The following is a 17,348-nucleotide window of genomic DNA, read 5'->3' on the forward strand; positions in this document are numbered from 1 at the left end:
ATACCTATATGACTTTTATTAATTTTATGCTGATAACAACCAAAATAATATGAAGATGAATAAGGAAAAACTGGATCCTACCTCGTGATTTACCAGCCAATAAAAATACACGATCAACAATGGAAACTGCGACACTATCATCAGATTTATATAGTAAGAAACTGAAATGGTTATATCACTATGCAAATAAAGGCTACATCAAAGTATGTTAGATGACAGAATCATTGTGTCCGGCTTACTTCAGCTAGCTCAAAAAACTTTTCAAAAAATTGNTAGCGCCACTGTGAACATGCAAATCAGGGTTGCCTTAAAAATGTGTTCTACAGTTCATAAACGTTATTTTTCGTTAAATTTTGACATAGGGAGTTGCTGTTTGTCAAGAATGCCTTTTAGAAGACGTATATTATCAACAACTCACTTACTTTGAACGTGGTCGTGGAATAGGGCTGTGAGAAGGTGGATTCTTCTTTCCGCGATATTGCAGAAAGACTGCACAGAAAGGTATCCAATGCGCATGATTGTTGGCAGCAGAGGTCAAGCGAAGGCACTGCTTCAAGATGATTGGGTTCTAGGGAGCCACGTGGCACTACTCTGAGGAAAGACCGACGTGTATGGCTGTGGCGCACCGCACTGCATCTGCATCAGAAATTCGAGCTGTAGTTGGCACTTCAGTGACACAACTGTTACAAATCGGATACTTCAAGTACAGCTCGTGATACAGCTAGTGATAGCCGCATATTAGTTAGAAGGAGGCCAGGTGAGAGCCTGCTATCGACCTGTCTTCGGCCTAGACACACTGGACCTACACCTGGATTTATGGTCTGGGGTGCAATTTCCTATGACAGCAGCAGCGCTCCTGTGGTTATTACACGCACCTTGACTGCCTATTTGTACATCACTCTGTTTTGTTACCATTCGTGAGCAGCATTCAGTGGTGAATTTTCCAACAGAATAACGCTCACCCTCATGCTGTTGTTGTAACCCTACATGCTCACCAGAATGTCGGTATGTTGCCTAGGCCTGCTAGTTCACCAGATCTTTCACCAATAGAGCACGTACGGAACATCATTGGACAACAACTTCAGCGTCATCCACAACCAGCATTAACTATCCCCGCATTGACTGACCAAATGCAACAGGCATGGAACTCCATCCCACAAAATGACATACGGCATCTGTCTGACACAATGCATGCCTGTTTGCATTCAAAATTCTGATGGTTATACAGATTATTAAAGTGCCAGTACTTCACATTTGAAAAGATTTTTCTCTTAATTGCTTAAACCTTTGATTTTGAAACTTTAATCAATTAAATATGTTACTCAGACAAACGCATTGCCGAAATTTTATTGCTTTGCAGTAATTTTTTCTTAATCTTAGGATGTTTTTTTTCTCCATCAGTGTATTTTTTTCCATCAGTGTATTTTAACAAAAATACTTTTTTTCACTATCTGGTGGAAACATCCTACTCTTTTCATTTATATTTGTAGTAATAACAAATTCCTCTCAAAATCTAAGCGAATTAGGCTACATTTTACTAAAAAAGCCTCTGTAAAGTGCGACTAAACATAGGAAGTGATAAAAAACCAACTATTTTCTCAGTAATTATGAAGTTCAATATATGTACCTATATAATATCAAAAACAACTAAATTCTTTAGCATTTACACGACTTTCTTTTCTACTTTATTGTTTACTGAAAAAATACACCTGAACTGTATTTATTTTTCAGATGTTGCAAATGATGGTATGGCATATTTTTCTGATATATTCTTATGAAATTAATACTTGCAAAATGTATAATAAAAATTACTGCCCATTTTAGATAATTTAATTACAAATATTTGATATTAGTACTAATTTTATTTCTTTTAATAAATTTAGCTAAGGGTCAACATAACAGACAAGGATAAAATTTCTAGAATAGTAAGTATATTACCATTTATTTCAGTTATTTGCAAAACTTTAAAACCAGATCAACAAAACTGTGCGAAAAAGTATCTATTATTTAAATAACCACTGTTTCGTTAAATGCGAATTAAAAGTAAGTACAAAAAATTTAAAAGTAGAAAATAACTTTCGTTAATCGCTTCAGTTTACATATTTTAATTACGTATTGCAAAATTTTTTTTCTCCTTCATATAAGAGTTTTAAAATTTATATTTATTTTACTACAACTTTTTCTACATTTTAAAAAAACTGAATAGAGCCGTGGTTGCCCAGTGGCTAGAGTATCGGACTCCGGTTCGTAAGTACCGGGGTTCGATCTTCAACTCCGCTGTGACCCAACGAGTACATGGTGCTCGTAAAATTTGTGAAATCTAGAGTCCCATGGTCGATCACCGAGCAATACCATGGGTACAGGAATCTGGAAAACTTTCCTTCGCCTTCAGATCTGTGTAAAAAAAAGGATAACTCAAAATAACTTTTGATCTAATGATCAGATCTTCATATTCTTAGATTCAATCTTAATGATTCAAAGGAGTGACATCATATATGCTAATTAATTAGTGCAGACGTTGTTTTAATTGTTGTTACGAAACCAGACCCAAAACGTACTTTCTCTGAATAAACATACCTTTTTTAGAAGGATTAGGATTTTAGGATTAGGAAGAAGGATTACGGGGTAGCCGCAATCTGGGAAACATGGTTCCAATAGTTCGGTCAGGAGAGCGGTCGAAAGTTTGAGCTCTTTAATGTTAATTGTATTTTTTGCGTATTTCCCCATATCTCCAGAACTTTTTAAGCGAATTGAAAAATTTTTGACTTTATTTATAAAATTCGTTTATCCAAAGATAACTGTATGCAAAATATAACTTTTTTGTAAATATTTATTCATATTTATTAATTGTTTTAATAATATTTAAAAAAAAATTTGAATTTTGGTATACAATTTTTCGCATCATTTTAAAGAAGGTAATTTTAAATGACAAAACACAAAACTTGAACAAAATTGGTCGAATAGGTTAAATTTTAAAAATACGACTTTTTCAAAATTCGATTTCTCAAGAACTATTCGACCGATCTCGTTCAAAATTTGTATTTTGCCACTAAAAATTTTATTTTTTAAAATGATGTAAAAATTGTATACTTTGCTATTTAAAATTTTTTCAACTCTTACTAAAAAATTAACAAAAAGATAATAAATATTAACTAAAAGTTATAATTCGACTGGATTACCTTTGGATAAACGAATTTTATAATTGCGTGCACAAATGCTTCAATTCTCTTAAAAAGTTCTAGATATATGGTTAAGTACACAAAAAGTAAAATTAACATTAAGGGGTCCAAACTTTGGATCGCTCTTCTGGCCAAACCATGGGGACCATATTTCCCAGATTGTGGCTACCGCCTATATTTTGGGGGTTACAAATCTGAATCCACCTCTAAAAATGTATGTTCATTCAGAGAAAGAATGTTTTTTTTTCTGATCTCGTAGCTTAAAATATCGTCTGCAGTAATTAATTAGCATATTTGAGATCACCCCCTTCGAACCATTAAGATTGAATTCTAAAACGTGAAAATGTGATCATTACATCAAAAGTTATTTAGGGTGGCCGGTTTTTTTTTTTTTTTTTTTTTTTTNTTTTTTTTTTTTTTTTTTGCTTACTGTCCATGATTTTTGATACTGTCACATGCGCTTCCAAAAATTTTTCCCACGTCAAAGCCGAAAAAAACGAAAGGAAAAACTATTTGTATAAAGAGTTCTAATGCATTTATGACATTATATCAAGCAAAACATTGCATTTCATTCATTAAATGCGGAATGTCGTTGAATGCGGGGTCGTTATAAGTGGAGTGTACTTTTTATATACATAATTTTTCATTATTTTTTATACTGTTTTCCGCTTTCCAAATTATTTCTCTCGTTAAATTGAAGAGGACGGTCGATAAATCCGGAATCTCGTTGAATGTGGGCTCGTTAGAAGTGGATTCTACTGTATACATAAATTTATTATAAATTTTACCTAAATAATTTATTTAATAGATTATTGAGTGTTTAATTTTTTTTCCAGCTTCTCATGGAAAAGTGAATGACTAAAATCTCTCGAAAAATGCCTTATTCCAATTGTTTTCTTCAGATGGCAGAAGAATCAGCCAATCAGGAATCATATATTTCAAAATTATAAATAATAAATATACTGATACTGATGTTAATTCACTTATACACTTTTAAATCTGTGCTACAAAATTAATGCATGATAATAAATACTGAGACATATTTTATGAAATAATGCTGGTTTATTTGATATTTTGCAAGAATAGATATCATGTCTTACAATTCATGCTATGTTAAACGTGAGTTATTTTTGCTATACAAATCTTTTTCTTTTTATTAACATATTCAAATATCCTTTCCTCTTGGCGAGAACTGAACTAGTTAAAAGCAAAGTATTCTGGAAAATTCACGTGAAAGGGTTAAGGGTTGCTTCTTTAACCCGTTCACACCCAGCATCCTATTAAAACGATGGTTCTTTTCTCAAAGGGAAGAAAAAGTGGTAGCGCAATTACTTTGTTCTTAGGATTTATTTTGCTTTCAACAGCAAGAATAAAATAGAGTAGGATAATTCTGTTTACCATAATATATTTAAAATATAATTATTAATATTTGAATCTGAAAAGGAAAACATTTGCATTTTTAACATTTCGCATTACATTTTTAAAGCTTAAGTGGTAACTGAAACTTATATTCACTTGGCATTAACAAATATGTGCTATAAATATGTAAGTCATTGTTTTCCTAATTTCATAAATATTTAGAATATATTTGACATCAAAATCTTTCAAATTATGGATATATGAGGATTTATACAAAAACTATTTAACATTAAAAATTAAATTTAGTGAAATAAAATTAAATAAAAATAGCTTTTGTAGTGTGCATAATTGTTACATAATTTCAACGTTAGATGGCAGCACTAAGATCAGTAATTTATAGCTTTGTTTCATTCTTTGCAAGATAGATATAAAGATATATCCCCTATATTAGTCCCTGTTCTTGGCATTAGATTAAAATTTCTAGTTCTACGTTACGCGAAAAATTGAAAAGAGATAAAATCAAATCAGATAACGCAGTTTTAAACAATCGAATTTTTGACATTTATTTATTAAGCATTAGAGAGCTCCCTGCTCGCTTTCGCAATTCGAATATCCCGATTGTTTCCTAATCATCAGAGATTGTAACCTCACAATTAAAAATTGTTAAAAAAAATCCGATTTGATTCATAATATTTAATAAGATTTAGTTCCACACGTCTTTTATTCAGGTACAATTAATACTTATTAATACTTATTCAGGTACCATTAATACTGCTAATAACGCCATGCACAAACTTATTTTCTTAAATTCGTGATTAATTTTTTATTGCTATAAAATTCGCAAAAAATTGATTTTGCTAATGACAGTATCTAACAAGAGTACAGAAATTTAATTTCTAATATATTGTTTTGGAATTTTGCTAATCTCATTTTTATATAAGTTTTAATATAAAATTTTTTATATAAATTAAAAAAAGTAAATTTACTGGTTAATAGTTGTAAAACGCTAAGTAAATATCTTTATTGTAAAAGGCTGCATAATAAAATTGTATCACGTGATTAGAAAATAGATAAATAAACAGAATGCGATGTGTCTATATGTACCTTATACAAATCCGCATCTTTCAACCCATCCCCATCAAATATGATGGAAGACACGGCAAATCTAACTGAGTATTTTAAAATATCCTCAGTGGTAGACGGATCGTGGTTTAGACTCCCCTTGCCGTCAGGCTAACAGTGGGAGGTTTTCTTGGTTTTCCTCTCCATGTTACACAAATGCAGGTTAGTTCCATCAAAAAGTCCTCCCCGAAGGCAAATTTCTCCCAATACTTGATCCAGGAGTTCCCTTGTCTTCTAGATTGGGTTCAAACTTACAAGGCTATGAAGTTCAACATTAGTAGTCGTAAACCCAAAAAATTGGGTCGACTGTTCAACGACTGTCATAAAATTAAATAAAATATTTTATTGCAAGCCGTGGTGGCTCAGAAGTTATAGCGTTCGCCTCCCAATGAGGTGACCCGAGTTCGATCCCAGCGACAGCTGGTCGAAGCTTTCAGTGGTTGACGGATCATGGGTTAAAGTCCCCTTGCCACCAAGCTAATTACGTAAGTTTTTTGTGGATTTCCTCTCAATGTAACGCAAATGAGGGTTATTTCCATCAAAAAGTCCTCAACGAAGGAAAATTTCTCCCAATACTTGATCAAGGAGTTCCCTTGTCTTCTGGATTGGGTTCAAAATTACAAGGCTTCGGAGTGGAACATTAGTACCCGGAAGCTCTAAATTGGGTCGGCTGTTCAATGGCGGTTACAAAATGAAATGAAATATTTTATAGTATGAGTGATTTGCTAGCTTACAGCTCTAATTCACCAAGAATTAGTTTTATCGCACATTTTTATGAATTTATTTATCTTCAGTTTCCTTTGTTTGGGTATCACAAGTAAAATAAACGTTAATAATTCCGCAACATATCATGATGACATCACCAAAATTGTTTTAACCAGTTAAGTGTGTTTGACGTGCATGCACGTCGAACCAAATCTCCATTGCAATGCGTTTGACGTGTATACACATCAGATCAAATATTTATTATAGTGTGTCACGTATACACGTCGGACCAAATATCTATTGTAGCATGTTTGACGTGCATACGCGTCTGACCAAAGCTCTGTTGCAGTGCGTATGACGTGTAGTCCCGCAGTGGACTGATCGTTAAGGCACGGTTCCCAACAGATCATCGAAGTCAAGCATCATTCCTTGCGGTGAGTGTGCAGGTGGGTGACCACTTGGATCAGTCTGCGTAGGGACCGAGGGTGCGCAGTATTTGTCCTCGTTAAACTGTTCTACCGTAAAGTGCTCGACTTCACGTTTTGGTCGTCGGACTACCGAAGCGGGGGTGCCATCCCCTCCGCAGAGGATCAAAATTGTGATGGCATGTCTTCGGATCATCCTCAGGGATGCTTCCCAGACCGTCGCCAATAGCCCATTGTGCAGCTCTAGTGTGACGTAAATGAACAACAACAACAACAGCGTATGACGTGTATACACGTCGGACGTTGTTATAACTGTTAAAAATCTTAGTAGTCCCATATTAACCGTCATAACACTTTATCAGCTTACTTTTTTTTTCTTCAGAAGAGCAAAAACTAGTAATTTATTATTTTATTTTTTTAAAGTTTATGTAGGTAGAGCAAAGATCTTTGTATCCCCTAAATATATTAACAACAGTTTTTAAAAAATTAAAAGTGTAGTCACAATAGAAATTATAAATTTAATTTCTGGTCTAACTTCCTATTAATCTTTTCCAAATTTGCTTTTCACAGAATTAGAGAGTGCTGTGCAAAAGCAAGGTCAGTTGGGAATCATTTAAGTTTATTGCGTTGTTCGTCATTTTAGTTGTTCTTTCAATTTCAACACATTTATGGCCAGCCACAATATGTGATGTTTACATGAATAACAGTTATATATATATAAAAAAAGCGGCATTACATAGCTGTTTACATTAATTGGATATTTTTTTCTGTTACTTATCTGTGAAAAGGTACAGTACTTTGATTTTAAATCCAAATATAATTTTTTTATTACTTATACTATAATAATAGAACTATGCTCTTTCAGTAGAATGAATTCCTATAATGAAACACTTCTGCCAGCCCTTTTTTTTTCAAAAGGCGCAGTGCATAATTAGGTTAACATTTCATTTTTAATTCAATAATTGAATTGTACATGATTTTAACCAACAGGACGCTTAGCAAACGATAGACGCTATATTCACCGCATTACAAATATTCCGAAAATGCCGTCATTTATCAGCGGTACAAGTTAAAAAATCCAATCCAATTTGTTGTATCCAATCCATTTTGTATCCAATTTGTTTCAAGAAGCTGAATATTGCTAGTACACTTAAACCTCTCGGGAACGACCCTCTCTGTTCTACAGTAAAATGGTCGTTAATTGAGGTTGGTCGTTCTTAGGGGTTACTTCCATTGACTTCAAAATGTAATCGAAGGTACTTGATATTTGATACTTGATAAATGAAGGTACTTGATAAATTTAGAGTCAATAAAAATGTCCCTTACTGATATAATTGTGTGTAAAAACAAATTTACTAATTATGAGTGATGGAACTATTTTAAATAAATAAACAATTATGTTTTTTCATTTAAGTTTGCATTTCATTTCATATCATAAAAATTAATTACCTTCAAAATATGAAAAGAGGTTTGTTTGTTTGAGATGCTCAATTTGTTCTAAAATAACTTTTTTTCCCAATTTAATTTTCAACTCTAAAAATAAATCATTGATAGCATCGTCTTTAGTGCTCTGCGCTTACAACATGAGGTTGTCGATCTCTTACGGAGATGATCAAAAATGGCTCTCTAAATAAGAGCCACTAACAATTATTTTGATTACATCTGCATCTATTTATTTGTTTTGTTAATATTTTTTGTTTTGATATTTTTTCGTGTTTTGACCTTTTCTGCATTTGGTGTTGAGGTTGCCTGGTCGCTGGGGTAAATTTTGATGGGCTCTCCCAAAGGTCTTCTTCAACTCAAAGTTTGCGGAAAATATTTCGTGCCTACCGACAGTGGTCTTACCTGGTGTTATCACTGCCTCAACTTTAAAAATAAAATTTCAAATGCTTCGTCTTGAGCCGCGGTGGTTCAGGAAATAGAGAGTTCGCCTTCCAATAGAGATCCAGCTTCGATCCCAGCGTTGGCTGGTCGATTCAAATTCTGCTCCTGACTTAAACTGACCTTAGTGCTGACATGAAATATCCTCAATGGTAAACGAATAATGGGTTAGAATCCCCTTGCCGTCGGAGGACTAACCATAGGAGGTTGTCGTGCTTTTCCTCTCTATGTATAGAAAATTTGGGTAATCTCGATCAGAAAAAGGAAAGTTCTCCACAAAAATCAACTTGTCCCAATGTCCCTATTGGAAAAAAATCTTAAAACCAGTATCAAAAACCAGTAAAAATGATACCAGAACCAGTATAACCATACTGGAAATTTTGAAACCAGTATGGCACCATACTGGAAATTTTAAAACCAGTATAGCACCATACTGGAAATTTTAAAACCAGTATAACACCATACGGGAAATTTTAAAACCAGTATAACACCATACGGGAAATTTTAAAACCAGTATAACACCATACGGGAAATTTTAAAACCAATATAACACCATACGGGAAATTTTAAAACCAGTATAACACCATACGGGAAATTTTAAAACCAGTATAACACCATACGGGAAATTTTAAAACCAGTATAACACCATACGGGAAATTTTAAAACCAGTATAACACCATACGGGAAATTTTAAAACCAGTATAACACCATACGGGAAATTTTAAAACCAGTATAACACCATACGGGAAATTTTAAAACCAGTATAACACCATACGGGAAATTTTAAAACCAGTATAACACCATACGGGAAATTTTAAAACCAGTATAACACCATACGGGAAATTTTAAAACCAGTATAACACCATACGGGAAATTTTAAAACCAGTATAACACCATACGGGAAATTTTAAAACCAGTATAACACCATACGGGAAATTTTAAAACCAGTATAACACCATACGGGAAATTTTAAAACCAGTATAACACCATACGGGAAATTTTAAAACCAGTATAACACCATACGGGAAATTTTAAAACCAGTATAACACCATACGGGAAATTTTAAAACCAGTATAACACCATACGGGAAATTTTAAAACCAGTATAACACCATACGGGAAATTTTAAAACCAGTATAACACCATACGGGAAATTTTAAAACCAGTATAACACCATACGGGAAATTTTAAAACCAGTATAACACCATACGGGAAATTTTAAAACCAGTATAACACCATACGGGAAATTTTAAAACCAGTATAACACCATACGGGAAATTTTAAAACCAGTATAACACCATACGGGAAATTTTAAAACCAGTATAACACCATACGGGAAATTTTAAAACCAGTATAACACCATACGGGAAATTTTAAAACCAGTATAACACCATACGGGAAATTTTAAAACCAGTATAACACCATACGGGAAATTTTAAAACCAGTATAACACCATACGGGAAATTTTAAAACCAGTATAACACCATACGGGAAATTTTAAAACCAGTATAACACCATACGGGAAATTTTAAAACCAGTATAACACCATACGGGAAATTTTAAAACCAGTATAACACCATACGGGAAATTTTAAAACCAGTATAACACCATACGGGAAATTTTAAAACCAGTATAACACCATACGGGAAATTTTAAAACCAGTATAACACCATACGGGAAATTTTAAAACCAGTATAACACCATACGGGAAATTTTAAAACCAGTATAACACCATACGGGAAATTTTAAAACCAGTATAACACCATACGGGAAATTTTAAAACCAGTATAACACCATACGGGAAATTTTAAAACCAGTATAACACCATACGGGAAATTTTAAAACCAGTATAACACCATACGGGAAATTTTAAAACCAGTATAACACCATACGGGAAATTTTAAAACCAGTATAACACCATACGGGAAATTTTAAAACCAGTATAACACCATACGGGAAATTTTAAAACCAGTATAACACCATACGGGAAATTTTAAAACCAGTATAACACCATACGGGAAATTTTAAAACCAGTATAACACCATACGGGAAATTTTAAAACCAGTATAACACCATACGGGAAATTTTAAAACCAGTATAACACCATACGGGAAATTTTAAAACCAGTATAACACCATACGGGAAATTTTAAAACCAGTATAACACCATACGGGAAATTTTAAAACCAGTATAACACCATACGGGAAATTTTAAAACCAGTATAACACCATACGGGAAATTTTAAAACCAGTATAACACCATACGGGAAATTTTAAAACCAGTATAACACCATACGGGAAATTTTAAAACCAGTATAACACCATACGGGAAATTTTAAAACCAGTATAACACCATACGGGAAATTTTAAAACCAGTATAACACCATACGGGAAATTTTAAAACCAGTATAACACCATACGGGAAATTTTAAAACCAGTATAACACCATACGGGAAATTTTAAAACCAGTATAACACCATACGGGAAATTTTAAAACCAGTATAACACCATACGGGAAATTTTAAAACCAGTATAACACCATACGGGAAATTTTAAAACCAGTATAACACCATACGGGAAATTTTAAAACCAGTATAACACCATACGGGAAATTTTAAAACCAGTATAACACCATACGGGAAATTTTAAAACCAGTATAACACCATACGGGAAATTTTAAAACCAGTATAACACCATACGGGAAATTTTAAAACCAGTATAACACCATACGGGAAATTTTAAAACCAGTATAACACCATACGGGAAATTTTAAAACCAGTATAACACCATACGGGAAATTTTAAAACCAGTATAACACCATACGGGAAATTTTAAAACCAGTATAACACCATACGGGAAATTTTAAAACCAGTATAACACCATACGGGAAATTTTAAAACCAGTATAACACCATACGGGAAATTTTAAAACCAGTATAACACCATACGGGAAATTTTAAAACCAGTATAACACCATACGGGAAATTTTAAAACCAGTATAANCTAAATAAAGGTATGTTTATTCTATTTATTGCAAGTATTTGATCTCGCCTAATATGGATGTGGGAATTTTAAATCTGAAATTAATTTTGTTCCAATACCTACAGATTTTTTTCCAATTGGTTTTTAGTTCAGTTAAATTTTTTGTTTAAGTGTACTAGTTTAGAACGTATATGTTTACATACATTAGAGACATACACTTATCTGCTACTTTGAAAATAAAATAATTCAGATATTTAGCAGGAAGGAAGCAGAATTTAACAATTAAGACAAAAAACATATAACCTTAACGTATCGCATCATGAACTGAAATATACTATCCCCTTCTTCCTACTACCCTCTATGTTGCAGGAAAGCGGGGACACTTAGTACTTACTCGAAAGAGTATTAAAAAATCCTGGTTAGGAACATATTATTAAATAATTAATAAATCGCTGTGAAACTGTATCTAAAAACTGTATCTAGTAGAGAGAATCCGATTGCGGATTTAAAATCAGCGACTCGAAAATATCTACAATCCTTTCAGAAATCTGGGACAAAAGTAAAACAAAACAGTAACAAAAAAATTTGTTCCCCATTGTTATTAATACTACCGCAGATTTCGTATTTCTAGAAACTAAATGATTGTTTTTAAGAATTATTATCCGTCCGAAATATTATTATCTTTTCAAAACTTCTTCGAAAATGGGAAATTATTGCCCAGTAAGTTAATGAAACTACTGGTAAAAAGTTACGATGATAATATAACTGGTTTCGTTTAATGATATGCAAGTAAAAGTAGCGGTAGCGTTATCTTCTTCAATGGGTTGCATGAAGTACTATTACGAATAATGAGTTTCAGACAATATAATGATAAAACACCTTTTCAAATTGCACAGAAAAACATGGTAATTTCTATGTGTGACATAATATGTAGGCTGTATAATGTGTGCTAATTTAAAAACTTCATTAATTTGTCTAGTATATATCTAAAAATAATACAAACGCTATGAAAAATCACCTCTTTCCCGTTGGAGTTTTCGAGGTATATATGCCATTTTGCCATTGTTTTCCGTAGTAATTAATAGTAATTTTTCTCTGTCTTCTAGCATTCTAAAATCCACGCGAGCCCCATAAATCATTTGGGGGGNTAATTTGTCTAGTTTATATCTAAAAATAATACAAACGCTATGAAAAATCACCTCTTTCCCGTTGGAGTTTTCGACGTATACATGCCATTTTGTCATTGTTTTCCATAGTAATTAATAGTAATTTTTTTTTTACTTCTAACATTCTAAAATCCACACGAGCCCCATAAATCATTTGGGGGGGGGATTCCATAAATCTCCCGTGACTGTCTGTTGCATGAAGCACATAACGCTTTGTACTTGGAAAATGCCCTTACATTAAAATGAAGATAGAGTATACTTTGTACTGGATATGGGTTAAGCTAAACAACATAAACAAAGCACAAACATGTAAGAAGCCTTATATCTCTATTCCCCTTCTCGATTCTAATCAAAAGTTTGAATTTCCTTTTGTTAAAATCTTCCATCCCTACACAGCAGCAACTGAACTTGACTTATGAGAATCATTTCATATTTCAAAAAAATATTAATATGTTAGTTAATGATCTTACTAGTATTCATTCTTCCCTTATGTCCCCTGTCTCAAAATCATTAACTGAAAAGCAGTGCCTGTTCACAGCCTAAGGGTCGATAACAAACACTATTTCCATTTTGTGCTACTGAATCTTAGACGTCTTTCGACATTTGTCTAAACAGTAAACAAATGACCAAATTTCCTTTTTACGTTTTAACGTAACTCTGTAAATCGTTAAGGGGATTCTCGTACCTGCCACTCGGAGCCCTCGTTTGTAGGGAATGATGGTTTATAATTTTGATAAGATGATGGGCCAGATGGCTCATGCAACCCTGGATCATTGGAAACTATACTGATCTCGGCCTATGGAATATTTGGAAGTAACTAAACAATTTACTGAATAAGTAAGCACGGAAATTTCAAGAATTAATCACAACATACCAGGGAGGAGGATGGATTTACAACAAGAAGAGATTATTTTATATTTTCATTACAACACTGCTGCCAACTGTATTCAGAGCCTGACTATAAGACAGGGGCTTTCGGGGCAGTTGCCCAGGGCTCCCAAATCAGAGACCCCAAAATCAAATAGAAAGTTTATTTTACGTTTCCTTCTTTAATGAACTTTTTTTTAAACGAAATATCAGTACATTGCAAATTCCATCAGTTTTATGTCAGCTTCTTCATTAATCTATCGTAAGAACACAATCTACATTTCGTAAATCCTTGGCTTTTTAGGGCGGTATTCAGCTAACTTTTCGCAATTGTGATGGACAAATTTGACCAATCAAAAGCCTGTATATTTACATAGCGCAATATGCGATACGTTTACAAAAATACAGACTTCTGATTGGCTTAATTGAGCCATCGTAATTGCGAAAATCCAGTTGAGTTCCGCCCTAATGTCAGCAAGGATATGAATTTTTCGCAGCTAGAGGACAAAGTTAACAATCAGAAAACTACATTCGGCAATGATGGACATAGAATTGTCAGGAAATCAATAAAATGGACAAAACGATATTTCGTCTGACCATTGGATTAGGGAGACTTTACAGCTATTTTAGGTGCTAGTTAATTTTCTTGTTATCTATAATAAGGTGAAAAATTCAAATACCTCCATAATGCTCTGTTATTCATTACTGTAGCAGAGGGAAGGGCTAAGTCCTGCCTACATTAGTATTTATGCTGTCCTCTATATTACCCACAGATGTCAGCATCTATGGGTAATATATGAGAGTAACATATTTAATAATAAAACTTTTACATTTGGGAAAACAATGGCTTATCACTATACTGGCCCAAGTCCTTCAAATCTTAAGTTTTTATGCAATCCCCTTTTGCTGTTAAAAATTGTCTTGTAGGGTGCCGCAAATCGAAAGAAGTTTGAGAACCACTATTACGATTATAAAGGGTTAATCAACGCATGAATCAAGAAAGAAAAAAATCCCAGAAAAAGACTAACATTTACACCTTATTATTGACCTTGAGAGAGAGAAGGATGGAATTGAATCTGTCAGAATCATCATAACCCATCATTCCAAATGAAAACACTTAAAGATTCCTTCACCGTTGTTTCTTTTTTGATGAAAAAATTACACACTCCTTGTATCCTATCATCGTCTACTGAAAACATTTGATGGCAGTTACTGTTACTTTTTGTGTCTCCCCACTCCATTGATAGAAATCGGTGATTTTTTTTTCTCCTGTTACTCAAGGACAATGTGTAAGAGCTGCTGCATATGGAAGGTAGATTATGAAGTGATAAAAGAGAAAAAAATTAATGCCTTTTTGGGGGAGGGTAGAGATGGATGTCAATCATTTTCAGTTCCCTCACCTTGACTTTTTCTTTCAGTGAAAAAAGAAAAGCAATCTTAAATCTCAAAAGAATGCGCTTTACGTTAATGAATTATTCATGAATGATGAAGTTATTATAATTGATAAAAATAAACTTTCAGCTTTTATTCGTTTTCTGTGATTTGTTGTTCTATAAATCATCGATTCGTAATTTTTTTCGAATATGGAACCCTAAATGAACATGTTTCGGCATAACCCTAACTTTATAAATTAAATATACAAAGACAATTTTGAATGTATTAAACACTAAAGCACTTTTGTGTAAATACATTACATATCTATACATTATTCTAACCTCATTTAATCGCCAAAGATGTATTTCTTAAATTACAGAAATTTCATAATTAACTGCAAGTCGAAAGTGTGCTTCATTTTCCCACATACTATTAATAGTATACATATTAATAATACATTGATTACATAAATAATCTAAATCGTTTCGAAACTCATTGCATTTTTTAGATTCGAAATTTTTAAATCATCTGTGACAAAATAAAAGCTATAAATTGTTAAATGTACAGTACGAAAAAAGAAACGGACCACCCTGAATAAATTTTGATCGAATGATTGGATCTTCACGTTTTAGGACTCAATCCTAATGGTTCAAAGGGGTGAACTCCAACATATTAATTGGTGCAGACGATATTTTAAGTTACGAAATCAGACACAAAAACATATTTTAACTGAATAAAATGTCTTTTTTTCAATGGATTTGGATTTCTGATCTTCAAAATATAGGGGGTAGCCGCAATTTGGAAAATATGGTCCCCTTAGTTTGGTCAGTCCAAAGTTTGAACCCGTAAATGTTCATTTTACTTTTTGCGTATTTCACCATATCTCAAGAACTTTTTAAGCGAATTGAACATTTTTGAACACAATTATAAAATTTGTTTATCCGAAGATACTCACATGTAAAAAATACATTTTTAAATATTTATTTTTTATTACCCTATTAAATTATATTCGAAAAAATTGTAAAGCGCAAATTTTTTGTGTCATTTTAAATTATATAAATTTGCACGGCAAAGTATAAAATTTGGGCAAAATCAGTTTCATATTTCTTCAGAAATATAATTATAAAAAAGTCGTATTTTAAAAATTTGATTTCTCAGGAACTATTCAACTGATTTCATTCAAATTTCGTATTTTGCCATTTAAAATTACACACTTTAAAATTGTGTAAAAACTGACCGTGCAATTCAAAAATTTTTCGATTAATATTTCTTAAAATAATAAGAAATAATAAATAATTACTAAAATTTATTTTTTTTCCGGAATTATCTTTGAATAAACGAATTTTACAATTGTGAGCAAAAGTTTTTCAATTCACTTATAAAGTTCTTGGGATATGGCGAAAAACGCAAAAAGTAAAATTAACTTTATGGAGTCCAAACTTTGGAGCACTCTCTTGACCTAACTATTGGGACCTTATTTCCCAGATTGCGCCTACCCCCTATATTTTGGGAGTCAAAAATCCGATTCCGTCGAAATAAAGGAATGTTTATTCAGAGAAAGTACGTTTTTGTGACTGATTTCGTAACTTAAAATATCGTCTGTACTAGTTATTTGGCACATTTGAAGTCACCATGAACCATTAAAACTGAGTCCTTGAGCGTGAAGCCTGAATAACTTTTCATCATCTGATCAAAAGTCATTCAGGGTGGTCCGTTTTTTATTTTGCTTACTGTAGGTCAGAGGTCATTTATTAATAAACTAAAAAAATTGAGGTGCAAAATTTGAGTAATGAGAGTTTTCCTTCAGCAATTTGTAAAGATACGAAATTTTGAATTTGTAAAACATAACGCACACGCAAAAATTTATTACATTTACAGAGATACGAAAACCAATAAACGAGATTTTCTTGAAAACTAAGATCAGCCAATTTACTTAACAGCACTGTATAAAAAGGTTTCACAAAAGTGAGCAAAAATGAGCTAAAACAGCTCTGAAACAAAACAATCTTATCATAATACCTGATTTTGCTCAGACTATGGCATCAAAATGCATAGTCATAAATGAGTATATACTGTTTTGAGCTATACTCAATAATGAGTAAAAAATCGACTACATTTGTTTTAACTATATAGTTTTCAAAATCGAGTATATTTGTTTCCGAACTATTTTTACACATATTTAGCTCTGTTTTGAGGAACTCATTTACATTGTGAATACACACGAATCAACAGAGTTATGGGCCGGGATAGCCTGGTTGGCAGGGTGCTGGACTCACGTTTGTGGGAACTGG

The 17,348-nt window shown here is 32.7% G+C and overlaps 1 long non-coding RNA gene across 1 annotated transcript; it reads left to right on the forward strand.

Moving 5' to 3' along the window:
- The first annotated feature begins 1,696 nt into the window (after window positions 1-1,696).
- Window positions 1,697-4,234, forward strand: LOC110282870 (uncharacterized). The gene is made up of 3 exons (XR_006226055.2): window positions 1,697-1,746; window positions 1,884-1,925; window positions 4,016-4,234. It is a non-coding gene; the product is annotated as an uncharacterized lncRNA (long non-coding RNA).
- Window positions 4,235-17,348: the final 13,114 nt, after the last annotated feature.

This window comes from Parasteatoda tepidariorum, chromosome 4 (genome assembly GCF_043381705.1).
Source record: "Parasteatoda tepidariorum isolate YZ-2023 chromosome 4, CAS_Ptep_4.0, whole genome shotgun sequence".
Classification (NCBI taxonomy): domain Eukaryota; kingdom Metazoa; phylum Arthropoda; class Arachnida; order Araneae; family Theridiidae; genus Parasteatoda; species Parasteatoda tepidariorum.